The sequence below is a fragment of the Chiloscyllium plagiosum genome, chromosome 7 (genome assembly GCF_004010195.1).
Source record: "Chiloscyllium plagiosum isolate BGI_BamShark_2017 chromosome 7, ASM401019v2, whole genome shotgun sequence".
Classification (NCBI taxonomy): domain Eukaryota; kingdom Metazoa; phylum Chordata; class Chondrichthyes; order Orectolobiformes; family Hemiscylliidae; genus Chiloscyllium; species Chiloscyllium plagiosum.
This window is the reverse complement of record NC_057716.1, coordinates 38,612,755-38,628,104: the sequence shown is the minus strand read 5'-3', so window position 1 is coordinate 38,628,104 and position 15,350 is coordinate 38,612,755. Positions and strand designations below refer to the sequence as shown.

The following is a 15,350-nucleotide window of genomic DNA, read 5'->3' as shown; positions in this document are numbered from 1 at the left end:
GGTACGTCTATGGAATGAGCTGCCAGAGGATGTGGTGGAGGCTGGTACAATTGCAACATTTAAGAGGCATTTGGATGGGTATATGAATAGGAAGGGTTTGGAGGGATATGGGCCGGGTGCTGGCAGGTGGGACTACATTGGATTGGGATATCTGGTCGGCATGGACGGGTTGGACTGAGGGTCTGTATCCATGCTATACATTTCTATGACTCTGTGACTCTAATTTTGTCAAAGACAGGTTGAGAAAATGGTGAGATAAGGTCAGATATGACTTGCTAAGTGATTCCATGTCACACAAAGTAATGCACAGTGAAACAGAGATGATTACACCACTGATTTCATTACAGTACATTTTGCCTTCATGTAATAATGCAATGTAAAGAATAAGCTGCACTTAACCACGTTATTAGATTCCATGCATTATTTAAACAAAGTCAGTTCAATCATTTAACCAAAGTGAAAACTTGTCCTTGTGCTTTCTATTTTAAATCCTGTCTGTCTATATCGCTCATTAATTTTTACCTTTTGTCTGCGAAAGGGATTGTGGGACTGGAAAGATCTTTCTGGAAGGATAGTTTTAAATTCCTGGGATGCTTGGATTGGCTCTGGGGAAGATGGCACCTATTTGTGATTAAGAGGTTACATTTGAACAGAGCTGGGACTGAATTTCTTGCATGGTGTTCTGCTAGTGCTGTTGGGACGATAGTAAACTAACTCAGGAGAATTGGTTTAGCTCAGTTGGCTGGATTGTTGGTTGACAGAGCAGTGTGATGCTAACAGTGAGGGTTCAATTCCCATCTACCGGTTTGAAGTTACCATGTAGGACTCTCCTTCTCAATGTCTTCCCTTACCTGTGGTCTGGTGGCCCTCCAGTTAAATCACCACCAGTTGGTTCTCTCTAATGAGAGAGCAGCTCCTATGGTCTGGTAAGACTATGGTGACACCACAACAACAAACTAACTTGCAAGGTGTGGAAAACAAGACAGACTACTAGAGAGGAACACCAGGTTGCATAAAATATTTGATGAGACAGATAACACTAGAATAAAGAATAGAAAAGCAGTAGGTGAGCTCAGAATAATTGAGAAAGTAATGAAAACGAAAGCAAGATTTCAGTGAATGTATGTGAATACATGATTTAGAGATGCTGGTGTTGGACTTATCTCACCATTTTCTCAACCTGTCTTTGACAAAATTAGAGTCACAGAGTCATAGAGTACTAGCTTTCTGAGCGCTACAGTAGCGCTACAGCAGCGCTCTGAAAGCTAGTGCTTCCAATTAAACCTGTTGGACTATAACCTGGTTTTGCATGATTTTTAACTATGTGAATGCAGAGTTTATTAAATAAGACTGGGGAGTTACAGGTGCAGATTGCTATGTGGAAATATGATTTTGTGGTGACATCACAGAATTAGCTCTATTAAAATTTGATGCTAAATATTCCTGGATTTCAGGCATTCAGCAAAGAAAGATAAGGAAGTATAGGAGCAAGATTAGTGACATTGGTTAAGGAGAGTGTCACAGTGCTGGAGAAAGAGGAAGCCTGTGACGAATCAAGAACTCAATCTGGCGAGAGCTAAGGAACTAAAACATGTTCTGCTACGTTGCTTTGTGTATTCTATAGATCATCAACTAGTGAAAAGGATGTAGAGGAACAAATTTGGAGGGAATCAAGGTTACACAGGGATGCTTACATTATAGAGTGGTCACTTTTGGGTTTTTTAATTGGTACTGCAAAGGGTGGAGAGGGCCAAATATTCCTAGATTGTGTTTAGGAAACAATTCTATAGCACTATATGTCCAACCTAACAAGAAATTATGCACTGTTAAGTCTGTTTCTTGGAAATGAAAGGGGCCAAATAGATCCAAGTGTCAGTGGCACTCAGGAAACAGTGAGTATTATACCATTAGATTCAGGATGATGATAGAAAAGGCAATCTTGAGTAAGCAAGAATAATTGACGAGGATAGAACTGGCTTCAATGGGGGTAAGAGGGAACTGGGCCAGAGAGACTGAAACAAATAGTGGACAACTAAAGCTAAAGATGAACAATGGGCTGCAGTCAAACAGGAAATGGCTTGGGTCAAGACATATTCCCTCAAAGATGAAAGGGAGGGCAGACAAATCCAGAGTTTCCTGGATGACAAAGGAGATTGAATTTAAAATAAAGAAGAAGTTGTACACTTATGACAGGTACAATTGAGAATCAAGTGAAATAAAGAAGGTTCAACGGGAAGGTCAAAGGCATATCAAAGAAGTAAAAATTATGAAGAGAACAGACTGGAGGCCATCATAATGGAGAAATCCAAAGTCTACTGTAGGCACATCAATAGTAAAAGAGCAGTAAAAGGAGCAGCAGGATACATTAGGTACTAAAAAGGGAATTTACACACGGTGGCAACAGACACAGCTGGGATGTTAAATAAATACTTCGTATCTGTCTTTATCCTACTTAGGCCATGATGAAACAGGAGGAAACTCTGTTACTAAAAGAATTTAAAATTGATCAGGATGAAATGATGGATAGACTATTGATGTTTAAAGTTGACACGACACTGGGATCAGATAAGAAGCATCCAATAATATTGAAGGAAGTGAGGGTTGAAATTGCATGGATACTGACCATAATCCTTCAGTCTTTCCTAGCCTTGGATGAAGTATCAGAAGACTGGTGAAGTGCAGACTTTACAACCTAAAACAACAAAGTTTTTGTAAGGATAAGCCCAGCGATTACAGACCAGTCAGTTTGGTTTCAGGAATGAGAAAGCTTTTAGAAACAATTATTTAGGATAGAATTAAGAGTCACATGGAAAAGGGTGAGTTGATTAGGAAGAAGCAGCATGGATTTCTAAAGAGGAAATTATGTTTAATTAACTTACTGGAATTTATTGAGGAGCCAACAGGACAGATTGATGAAGATCATGTTGTTAATGTGGTGCACATGAACATCTAGAAGGTGTTTGAATCAAGGTTATACAACAGACTTGTGAGTAAATGGAACATTATTCAGCTAATCTTGATTCTACTTTCTAATAGGAAACAGAGAATAGTGGTTAATCGCATTTGTTCAAGCTGGTGGAATGCTTCTAGATGTTGGCATTGGGAAACTTACTTTTCCTAATGATCTAGATATCTGTATGCAATGTGCAATTTCAAAGTTTGCAGATAGTGTAATTATCGGAAGCTTTTAAACTATGAGGAGTTTGGTATGGAACTTCAAAAGGAAAGTCAGTGGAGTGGGCAAATAAGTATCAGATGAACTTTAATGCTGATACTCTTTCAATGTATGAAATAAGGGCTACAATACTGAAAAGAGCGCAGGAGCAGAGGGACCTTTGTGAATATATGCCAGATAGAGATGACAGTTAATAGACAGCAGGACAGGTAGAGATGACAGTTAATAAAATTTACATTGTCCTGGTCTTTAATAGGGCATAGAGTACAAAAGCAAGGTCATGCTGAACTTATAAAGACACTTTTTATATCTCTGCTGGAGAATGGTGATAATTCAGGGAACCACACTACAGAAAGCTTGCAAATACATTGAAGTGAATGGGCTGAGAGATGAAACTCTTCAGTTAAGATGATAGGTTGGAGAGGGTGGGATTGTTCTCCTCATAGAAAAGAAGGCTAAGAGGAGACTTGATAGATGTTCTTAAAATCATGAGAAGCCTGGACAGAGAAAAACTGATGCACCTCACCCCCTACCCTGAAAAGGAATCAACAACAATACCCTTGATTTACTAGGATATAATAGTCATTACTGGTGGAAATGTGTTGCTGGAAAAGCGCAGCAGGTCAGGCAGCATCCAGGGAACAGGAGAATCGACGTTTCGGGCATAAGCCCTTCTTCAGGAAACGTCGATTCTCCTGTTCCCTGGATGCTGCCTGACCTGCTGCGCTTTTCCAGCAACACATTTCCAGCTCTGATCTCCAGCATCTGCAGACCTCACTTTCTCCTATAATAGTCATTAGGCAGACATTACAGATGCAATAGGCTGAATACAGTTCCTCCACACCATAACAATTCCGTGTTGGGAAGATAACACTAGACAAACAGTACTAAGTGACAGAGATCTTCCAACATCATGCATTTCACCCACTCAAGCTTGATCTATCATTCAGTTACATCATAGCTGCTATGTACTTACCTATTTTGACCCACCTTTTGCTTTACATCCCTTCATGCAGTTGCCTAACAAAACATATAATTCAAAGCCATGACAAATTCACAGCATGCATGGCTTTTCTAAGTAAGATTATTCCAGATGTCTGCCATTCTTTACATGTGAAATTCAAGATTATGCCTTACAAATCAATCCTGCCAGCCATCTACACAAGTGTGTGAGAGAAGGGTAGTTGGTTGACCCAGTAAGTTCTGCAAACTGGGCATTATACAATAAAGAAGCAATGGTATATAGATATTGTCATACTTGCTTTTAGATTCCTCATACTTCTGAACTGCTTCTGTGCCAGAGGGTCAGGTTGCCTTTAAAATGCTATTAAAATCTCATCACATATATCTGCATTGCTAATACATCAGACAACAATTCTTTTCATTGCACTGTTTGTGACTTGGTGACCTCCTGAATTTTTAAATGACTTTTAACAGTACAGATAGACAGGAGGGAGAAAGAGAGAACTGCTACAGTACGATCACAAGCTGTGAGTAGTTTAGCGAAAGTTGCATGTTACCCACCAGCAAGAGCATAGAGACAGAGCAAGGTTAGCTATGCATGAGGACCCAGGTCAGTCATTACCCACAGCAATGCTGCAAAGAGAAAGAGACAAACAATCTTGGTTAAAGGCTGGGATAAATGAAAGCTTTACAGGAACCTAGCCACCAAGGTTACCATGTATGTCCAATAAAAATAACGTCCCTTTGAGCTGTACCTGATTATAGTCCCATAGTCAAAATAAGGGATCCCAGGAAGTCAGAAGTTTAAAGTATGAGCAAACATCAGACATTGTACCTGTGATTTTTCTTTTTAATTAGACAATAATGTGATGGGTTTAATAAAATACTGTGATTTTGAACTACAGAAAAAAACACATAAGAATGAGTTACAAACATGCAGAAGGTGTGGAAGACTTCAGAGAGAATTCATGGAATTCAAAAGATATTCAGAGTCAAGGGTTTGAAACTGAGAATTCAGATACCCCTGTCACCATCATGACTTTCTTCAAGACTTGATAGAGTAATATAATCCTCAATGATACCTTCAGGTGCAGCAATGTATCATTTTCCTTGTGCTAAAAAGCTTTTGATCACTGTCATCATCACAGGTCAATATTGAGTCATTGGCTAGCCAGTCTTCTTAAAAAGAATATCCAACACACTTCAGTTCAGAATTATAATTGGAGTTAAGGGATGTTTTCCAGTTTAATCCTAATGTGCAGTGATTTATCTTGCAAGTCTCCATAGTCTATTACTACTTCACCAATTTTTACCCAAGTATGACCTGAGTGCCAGAAATTTATTTTGAGACCCATCTGATTATATTTGATTTGATTTTATTGGCACATGTACTGAAATACAGTGAAAAGTATTATTTTGTATCCTATCCACGCAAATCATACCATACATAAGTACATCAAGGTAATAGATCAGAATGCAGATTGAAGTGTTAAAAGATACAGTAAAAGATCAACTCCAATGTATGAGAGGTCTGTTAAAAAGTCTAATAACATTGGGGAAAAGCAATTCTTGAATGAATTAGAACTTGTTTTCAAACAGAAGAGGGTGGAAGAGCGTATAACCAGGGTGTGAGGGGTCTTTGATTATATTGATTGCTTTCCTGAGGCAATGGGAAGTGTAGACAGAAGCAATGTATAGAAGGCTGGTTTGCGTGATGTACTGGGCTGTATTCATGACTCTCCGTAATTTCTTGAGGTCTTGGGCAGACCAGTTGCCATACCAACCTGTGATGCATCCAGATAGGATGCTTTCTATGGTGCATCCATAAAAATTGGTAAGACCCATTGTGGACATGCTGAATTTCCTTAGCCCTCTGAGGAAGTAGAGGCATTGGAATTCTTTCTTAACTGTAGAATCCACATGGATGAACCAGGACAGATTGCTGGTCATTTTAACACTGAGGAACTTGGAGATCCTGACCATCTCTACTTCAGTACCAGAACGTCAGATCAGAGGAAGGAGTGGTTAAAAACTGTGAGTACGCTCACCAGATGGTTGGTGCAGGATCCAAGTGCATGGCCAGTGACTCCATCTGGGACAGTCACTTTCTGCGGGTACACCCTCAAGAAGGCTGATCTGACATCTGAGCGGAGACTGTTGAGTACAGAGGCACCCGAGGCTGCTGGAGCAGGTAACATCATTTCACTGGCTTTTTGTTCATAATGACCATAGAATAGAGTCATAGTCATAGAGATGTACAGCATGGAAACAGACCCTTCAGTCCAACTCATCCATGCCGACCAGATATCCCAACCTAATCTAGTCCCAGCTGCCAGCACCCGGCCCATATCCCTCCAAACCTTTCCAATTCATATACCCATCCAGGTGCCTTTTAAATGTTGCAATTGTACCAGCCTCCACCACATCCTCTGGCAGCTCATTCCATACATGTACCACCCTCTGTGTGAAATAGTTGCCTCCTAAGTCTCATTTATATCTTTCCCCTCTCACCCTAAACCTATGCCTTCTAGTTCTAGACTCCCCCAACCCAGGGAGAAGACTTTGTCTATTTATCCTATCCATGCCCCACATGATTTTATAAACCTCTTTAAGGTCACCCTTCGGCCTCTGATGCTCCAGGGAAAACAACCCTAGCCTATCCAACCTCTCCCTATGGCTCAAATCCTCCAACCTTGGCAATATCCTTGTGAATCTTTTCTGAAACCTTTCAAGTTTCACAACATCTTTCTGATAGGAAGGAGACCAGAATTGCATGCAATATTCCAATAGTGGCTTAACTAATGTCCTGTACAGCTGCAACATGACATCCCAACTCCTGTACTCAATACTCTGACCAATAAAGGAAAGCAAACCAAACGCCTTCTTCACTATCCTATTCACCTGCGACTCCACTTTCAAGGAGCAATGAACCTGCACCCCAAGGTCTCTTTGTTCAGCAACACTCCTTAAGACATTACCATTAAATGTATAAGTCCTGCTAAGATTTACTTTCCCAAAATGCAGCACCTCACATTTATCTAAATTAAACTCCATCTATCACTCCTCAGCCCATTGGCCTATCTGATCAAGATCCTGTTGTAAACTTAAGTAACCTTCTTCGCTGTCCACTACACCTCCAAGTTTGGTGTCATCTGCAAACTTACTAACTATACCTCTTATGCTCGCATCTAAATCATTTATATAAATAATGAAAAGTAGTGGAACAGCACTGATTCTTGGTCATAGGCCTCCAGTCTGAAAACAACCCTCCACCACCACCCTCTGTTTTCAACCTTTGAGCCATTTCTTTAATGGCTAGTTCTCCCTGTATTCCATGAGATCTAACCTTGCTAATCAGTCTCCCATGGGGAACCTATACATTGAGCTGATCAAGGAGGGATGTATTGTTACCAGCGATTCTACCTGACTTCACTTTGTAGCCCATTATATTGTGTAAGCCTTGCCACAGTGTGGTTAGTCTAAGACTCTAGTTTAGTTTGGTATTGTCTCTTGGTGTCCTTGATGGCTTTGCAAAGATTGTACCTAGATTTCCTGTATAGGTCAGGGTCACCTGACCTGTATGCATCAGATCTGAACTTGTGGATCTCCTGGTTCATTGGTGGTTTCCAATTGGGGAACACTCGTATTAATTTCTTTGGCACTCAGTACTCTACACACTTAGTAATAAAGTCTGTGATGGTAGTGACATTCTCATTTTAGGTTGGCCTCTGAGTTCTTGAATATGGACCAATCCATTGATTCCCAGCAGTCACGTAGGAGCTCATCCGTTACCTCACACCAGCAATGTATGATTTTCTGTACCAGATCCTCACACTTCAGTTTCTGCTTGTAAGCTGGGAGAAGGAGCACAGCCTTATGGTCTAATTTACCAAAATCCGGGCAGGGAATGGAGTGGTTGGCATCTTTAGTTCTGTATCAGTGATCCAGGTTGCTTGGGCCTCTGGTGGGACAGGAGATTTGGTGGTGATATCTTGAAAGCACACTCTTGAGGTTGGCTTGATTGAAGTCACTGGCTATAGGCCTGAGGATATTCTGTCTCAAGGCTATAGGTAATGTTTCATATTTCATCCAGTGCACTCTTTACTTCCGCATGGGGTGCAACGTACACTGCCGTCAGGATAACAGAAGTGAACTCCTGTGGCAGGTAGTAGGGATGGTTAGATATTATTGGGGAGCAGTAACTTGCCAGGGTTTGTCATGTCCGAGCACCAGACCTTTCACGCTTTGCCTTGCCCTAAGATGCTTTTTGGCCCATGTGGTGGATCGAGAAACCCTCCAGTTGTAAGGCACAGTCAGGTGAAGCAGGAGTGAGCCATGTCTCTGTAAAATAGAGCACACAGCAGTCTCTCAATTCTCTTTGGTAGGTGAGTCTAGCTTTAAGTTTGTCCAGCTTGTTTTCAATAGCTTTGATATTTGTCAGGAGTATGCTGGGGACTTGAAACCACATTGTTTCAGTCTCACCTCCCATGCTTCCTGGGTAAGTGGCAGTGTCTGGTCAGACCCAGGAGTTGGTGTGGATAGAGTGCCATTCTGAAAGCTATTTGGGCGTGTCCGATGGGGTTCTGCCCTCATAGTGTCCCATAGCTGACACTTTTTGGAAGTTGCAGGGGAGTGATCCTTGACTAATATCATTGTACAAGATTATTTGGTCATTAGGAATTGCAATTTGTTGGACCACACAATGAGCAAATTGCTTGCAATGTTTTCTACGTTTCAAAAATATTTCATTAGCTCTAAAATGCTTTTGATTATCCTGAGGTTATGAAAGGACCAATATAAATGCAGTGTGAAAAACAACAAACATCATAACCTTCCTGCTGTAACACAGGCATGGCAAGATGAGGGAACTTAAAATTTAAATTTTCTTGCAGGTGTGATGGATCTTGCTTATTATACTTCTGAAAGATTCAGATGAAACTAAAATACATTCTTCTATTTTCTCAGAAACAGCAAATCTGAATGGTTTAATTTGTCTGTCAAGGTACAACATTCTGTGCTCTTGTTACTTCCCTCCACAACAATGCATTTCTGTGGCATTTTTCTAAAGACTCTCAACAATTGTTCTCACCTTTGCTGCATCTCATTGGGAAGGTGGTCATCTGATGACAATGTCACTGGACTAATGTTCTCCGGATATGGGTTAAAATTCCACCGTGACAGCTCATGGAATTTCAAGCTAATTCATAAATCTAGCATATGAAGTTATTCTCGGCAATGATGTCCATGAAACTATCATTAGTGGCAAAACCCACTTGGTTCACCAATATTTATTTGGGAAGGAAGTGACTGTCCTTCCCTGATCTGTGCTACATGTGAATTCAAACCACAAAGTAAAATGGTTGACTCTTAACTGTCTTTTTAAATAGTCCAGGAAACAGTTGTACCAAACTGATTAAAAAGAAAAGTATAAAAGGAATAAAATTGGACACATCACTCGGCATTGACCTAGGCAGCGAAATAACACCAGTGCACATTGTCCTGTGGTCACACCTGGGGACTTACACCAAAACTGGAAGAGCTATTTCACAGACTAGGAGAAAGTGAGGACTACAGATGCTGGAGATTGGAATCAAGAGTATACTGCTGGAAAAGCACAGCAAATCAGGCAGCATCTGAGGAGCAGGAGAATCGACATTTCAGCCATTCCTGATGAACGGCTTATGCCTGAAACATCAATTCTCCTGCTCCTCGGATGCTGCCTGACCTGCTATTTCACAGGCTATGCAAGCAATAGTCTTATGCAGTCATATTTACAAAATTATACATTACAGTCAATGATCCAGACACCACTGTCACCATCCATGGGTATGTCTCACCCATAGAAGAGACCACCAGATGTAGTGTTACAGTGGAATACAGGTGGGAAGGTGTCACACTGCATGGTGTCAGGTCAAATGTAGGTAAGGAACCTTCTACTGATTACTTGTTATTGCATCTTCACCTTCAACTGATGAATATGTATTCTTCCGTGGTGAATACCATTTGAAAGAAGCACTGAGGGTGGCAATGAACTTTAATATCCATGACTAACAATGGCTTAGTAGCACCACTACTGATTGAGTTGGGTGAGTCATAAAGGACATAGTTTCATCAGGCAGTGAAAGAAACAAGAGAAAAAAAGCCGACTTCTTCCTGACCAACCTCAGTGTGGCAGATTTATCTGTCCATCATACTTCTTCGCAGCATTGAACTTGACACAGACAACAAAGTCCTGTCTTAGTCATCGAGTGTCATGCAACATAGAAACAAGCACTCCTATAAATATAGGCCATGACAATGCCGACCAACAAATGCCAAACTACATTAATCCCATTTATCTGCACTTGGTCTTTAGCTTACTACGCTCTGGCATCTTAAGTGCTGATCTAGATGCTCCTTAAATATTGTGAGAGTACTTGTGCCTACCACTGTCCCAGCTAGGGCATCCCATATTTCTACCACCCTCTTGGTGAAAAAACATTTTCCTCAGATCCCCTCTAAACCACTTACTTCTCACTCATTTTCAAATTGGGCATAGATTCCATCTTGTTGTGTGGAAGAATTGCAAAGCTAAATGGCATAGATTTCAAACAGATATATCAATTCAACACTAAACTTTGAGAAGGGATGGGAGTATTTGTGAAGCTTCTTTCTACTTTTTAGTTGTTCATCACAATTCATGACTGGACTGCAGTGCTTAAGTTTGAATTATTGGTTGTGGGATCTCATAATTCTGACAATCACACTCTGCTTCTGCTGTTTGGCTTACAAATAGTTCTGTATTGTAAGTTCAGTATTGTAGGCTGAGACCTCAGTTTTAGATATGCCTGGTGCTTCTCCAGGCATTCTCTCCTGTACTCTCTATTGAACCAGTGTTGATACCCTGGCTTGATGATATTAGTAGAGTGCAGAATATGTATGAGGGGTTGTGGTCTTCAGTAGCATCAGATTTGTATTTAGCCAAAATGGATAACTTTATGGCATGGCATATTCTGCACTCTACTAATGGTGGGAAGTAATGCAAAATGTCTGTCACTGTAATGGTGTATACCAACATGGACAACACCAAAAAGCAGCTGATTCTTAGGAAAGTCCAAAAGCTATATTGCTTTGTAAATGACAACCCCACACAGAATGACACAGTATCACCCTAATGGCCCAGAAGAACCCAATGAATGTTCCATTCATAACTCTATTTCCCCAGCTGATGCTGCTAAGACCTTTGGGAAGCTCATGGTAAATGCACTGCAGCACAAAAACACAGAAAATGTACTTGACTGTCTATGTTGACGATATGCAAAGTTTCAAAGATGGTACTACAAGCAGAAAAAAAAATCAGTTTTTTTCAGATCTAGCTCCCAATTATTTACAGTTCCTTTTTATTGTATGATTGTAAAATTAAATGGTAGAGTGGAGAATATGCCATGCCATTGTAAAGTAAATACATTTTTCATATATTTACTAGATCATTGTGTTTACATACTGTGACATAGCGTACACATGTATTCAAATTGGTCTACATAGGACATCAAAACTATCTTGAAGCAACGTGTAACAAATTTGTGGGCATGATCCCTGCGATTTAGTCTTTATGATTTTACTGTACTTTCTTTTTTTGGATGTCTCTGCCAGGTTCTCCATCGTACAGTATGCATAGAAATATCACAAAGGCTGATGTAAGTCAACTTTTCCTCACACCAAAGCCTGTTTGGCACAATGTTAGCTACCTGTATGGACTGTTCCCCTCCCTGAGGGGATATGAGCATCGGCAAGAACAATGGAAAACTAGGAAGAGATTGAAAAATATCTAAATGCCGGTATTTTTGCGATTTTCTCTTCAAGCTTTAAATAGCAACTTCAGAATATCACTATTGAGTAGTGAGCACTTTATTTCCATGGATTAGTATCCTATTAAAGCCACAACCTACCTTATTTATGCACTACTTTAAATTCTCCTCTGTTTCCTTAGGGAATTGTAGAGTGCAAAAACCTGACAGCTTTATCAGAACAGCTACCTGGTGGCTGCATGTCCTGTTCATCGTCCAACTCTTTCTTCAACACAGTCCTTCTGTGCTCCATGGCCACTATCCCACTCAACCCTTCATTCATGTAAGTTGACATCACCAACCATGAGCCTCACCACATCACCGTGTCTGCTGTCAGTGCAACTCTCATACTATTTTGGTCCTTCGACACTTAAATTTTGAACTCAGAGACACCTAAAACCTGTACACCTCTGCCAGGTCACTTGTCCACAGGGTACATCTTATGGCTGTTGTCTTGTTGTCTTAGTGCTGCCAGTCTCTGTAGAATTCACAATGCTTTCTTAGAGTACACTCACTGACTCATGAGCTGCCTCTCTCTTTGTGAGGCCTTTGTGTGGTCTGTATTGCTTCCTTAGTGCATAGAGTGTGACATGCTTAGTTACAGGTTGCCAGCCTCTGTAGTTTACGGTGCTTTTTAGAACAAGGGAGAGGCAGACAGCTTGTGATAGTAGGGAGTAATGAACAGTCAATATATCAGGCAGATAGGGAGTGAAGATGTCGCTGTACAACATCAGCCTTGTAATATGTGCCAGCAGTTTATGTGGCAAACACACCACATGCACTTCAAACAACTGTGGATGCATGATAATCAAAGAAGACCATTCCTTTGACTTGCAATTTCTGCTCAGTTCATAATTTTGATAGTTCTCTACCTGCTTGCTGGTCATCTTTATTCTTTAATTTCCTCTTGTTGAAGAAGGATGTCTTATGATCTTGGAATTGTTAAACAATTGGTTGGTGGTCACTTGTATTGTCTTCTTAGAATAGGTTGTAGATGAGATAATAGTCCTTTCTTTACTGTGGCCAGATTTATTCAAAACCTGACCCAAAGTTGACTGATTTTATTATATTATTCAGCTTTGTGGGTATAGTTTGTATTTGCTGCATTGTAACTACACTTTGATCTGTATGTAGCCATGGCACTTTTTGGACCATTGATACCTATCAGTAGAAGATTCAACAAACCAGAATGAAGTTGGGTATTGATACTGCAGTGTGATTGTGTTAATGCATGGAACTGGTAACCCATTACATGCTGAGAGACAGTCTCAATGTGCCACTTGTTGTGGTACATGTCTTTTAGAAGGTGTAATAGTAATATGCCAGTTCTAGCTTCTATGTCAATTTTAGCTTTCAGGGTTGTCAAAGATGAAAAAAGACTGTAACTAAAATGTTTCGAAAAGGAGATGAACCTCTGAAAGTGAGAATTATTGGTGCACACAAAAGGCTTAGGAAAGTGACAGATGTGATCAATACTCCCAATTGCAGGAAGAATTGATTACATCATGTGAATCTAGGTTAAAGCGATATTATCATAGGGAGGAAGATAAGAAAGAGCAAATATGTCAGGTGATAAGGGAAATGAATGATGACAGGGACAGAAAAGGTGAGGTAGAAGGAGATGTAGACAATTCACCAAACAAACCTCCCACAATTTGACTAGGCAATACTGAATTACTGGGACAGTTAGACAACATACCTTAATGTTCTGCGGAAGGACAACAGGAAGATCTAATAGAGTTACTTAGGAAATTCAAATAAATCTGTAGAGATATACCTGGTTGTAACATGTTAGCCAGGCATGATGTTGGGATATTAGTTTTGTTAAAACAATAGCCTTATCAGTTAAGCATTAAAAACATGAGCAGGAGGAAATAAAGGTTCAATACATTCTAGAAAATCACCTGACTGAATCACACCAAAACAATTGGAGTTCACCAGCATTGTTAGTTCCTAAACCAGATGTGTCAAGTAGACTTTGGAAAAAAATTGAGAAAAGCAAATGCAGGCACAAAAACTGATTCAGAACCACTTCCTTGGTTTGGAGGTAACTTACTTGAGCTACATCACAGGATAAAGGCAATGTTGCCAAGAAAAGCAAAAGTGAAGATTCTACTAGAATTTCTCATTTCTAAAGCAAAAGAGGAAATCATGAACTTACTGAGAAAAGGTTTTCAGAGATTTGTGCCTAACATCAGCACAATAGCTCTACCTTTACAAGATTTGTGACAAAGATAGCAAGGGTGGTATAGGCCACAGAGTGCTTTTGAACAACTAAACACAGTCCTAAGAAATGAATCGGTTTTAGCTGCCTCTGAGTTCCCTAAATCTTTTTCAATGGCAATTGATGCTAGTAACCTGTGGGTGGGCACAGTATTGTTGCAAAAAGATGAATCAGGAATATATTAGCCAGTGTGATACTTTTCCAAGAAATAAAATAAATATCAGAAAAAAGTAGTCTAAAATGGAAAAGGAACCTATGGGACAATTATTTTTCTTCAACATTTTGAAATCTATGTCTGTCATGGTTGAAATGAAGCACTGGTAGAGATTGAGCACAGTCCGCTAGCTTTTGTTGAGAAATTTATCCCTTAGATGCAAGATTGTTCTGGTGGAGTTTATTAATTGAACCATTTAATGTAAAAATTGTTCACATTCCTGGAAAAGATAATGCATCAGCAATTGCCTTATCAAAAATAAGACTGTGCTGGAATAGATTAAGTATTTGGGAGTAATATGACAAGAAGTTCTTTAAATTGTACTAGGTATAACTGATTTGTTTTCCTGTGTTATATTGGCTCTGTGTGTCTGATTTTTATTGATTCCTTAGCTTTTCTAGGGCTCCTTGATACTTCACTTGAACAAATGCTGCTTGGAGCTTCATTTCCCCTCTTGGAGATAAGTCATTTTTCCATGTTTGGATCAAGACTGTTGTGATAGAACAAAGAACATAGAGCAGTACAACACAGGAATGGGCCCTTCAGCCCACAATGTTGTGCCAAACGTAACACTGAATTAAACTAATCCCTTCAGCCTGCCCTTGGTCCATATCCCTCCATTCCTTGCACATTCATGTGCTTATCTAAAAGTTCCTTAAACAACCCTATTGTATCTGCCTCTATCACCGCACCTGGCAGCATGTTCCAAACTCCTATCGCTCACTGTGTAAAAATCTTACTCCTCACATTTTCTTTGAACTTTCCCTTTCTCACCTGATATAGACTTCTGTTAAGTCTCCCCTCAACCTCTGCCGCTCCAGAGAAAACAACCTGAGTTTTTCTGGCCTGTCCTTATAGCTCATACCTTCTAATCCAGGCAGCATCCTAGTAAACTTCTTCTGCACCCTCTCCGAAGCCTTCACATCCATCCTGTAATGTGGTGACCAG

At 40.1% G+C, this 15,350-nt stretch overlaps 1 long non-coding RNA gene across 2 annotated transcripts in view; it reads right to left on the bottom strand.

The window, feature by feature from the left end:
* The window catches only part of LOC122552006, a 37,019-nt gene that overhangs the window by 14,230 nt on the left and 7,439 nt on the right, over positions 1-15,350 (bottom strand). For both annotated transcript variants that reach the window (XR_006312255.1, XR_006312254.1), the window contains exon 2: positions 2,624-2,692. This is a non-coding gene — a long non-coding RNA (uncharacterized LOC122552006). The remainder of the gene's footprint in view (positions 1-2,623; positions 2,693-15,350) is intronic.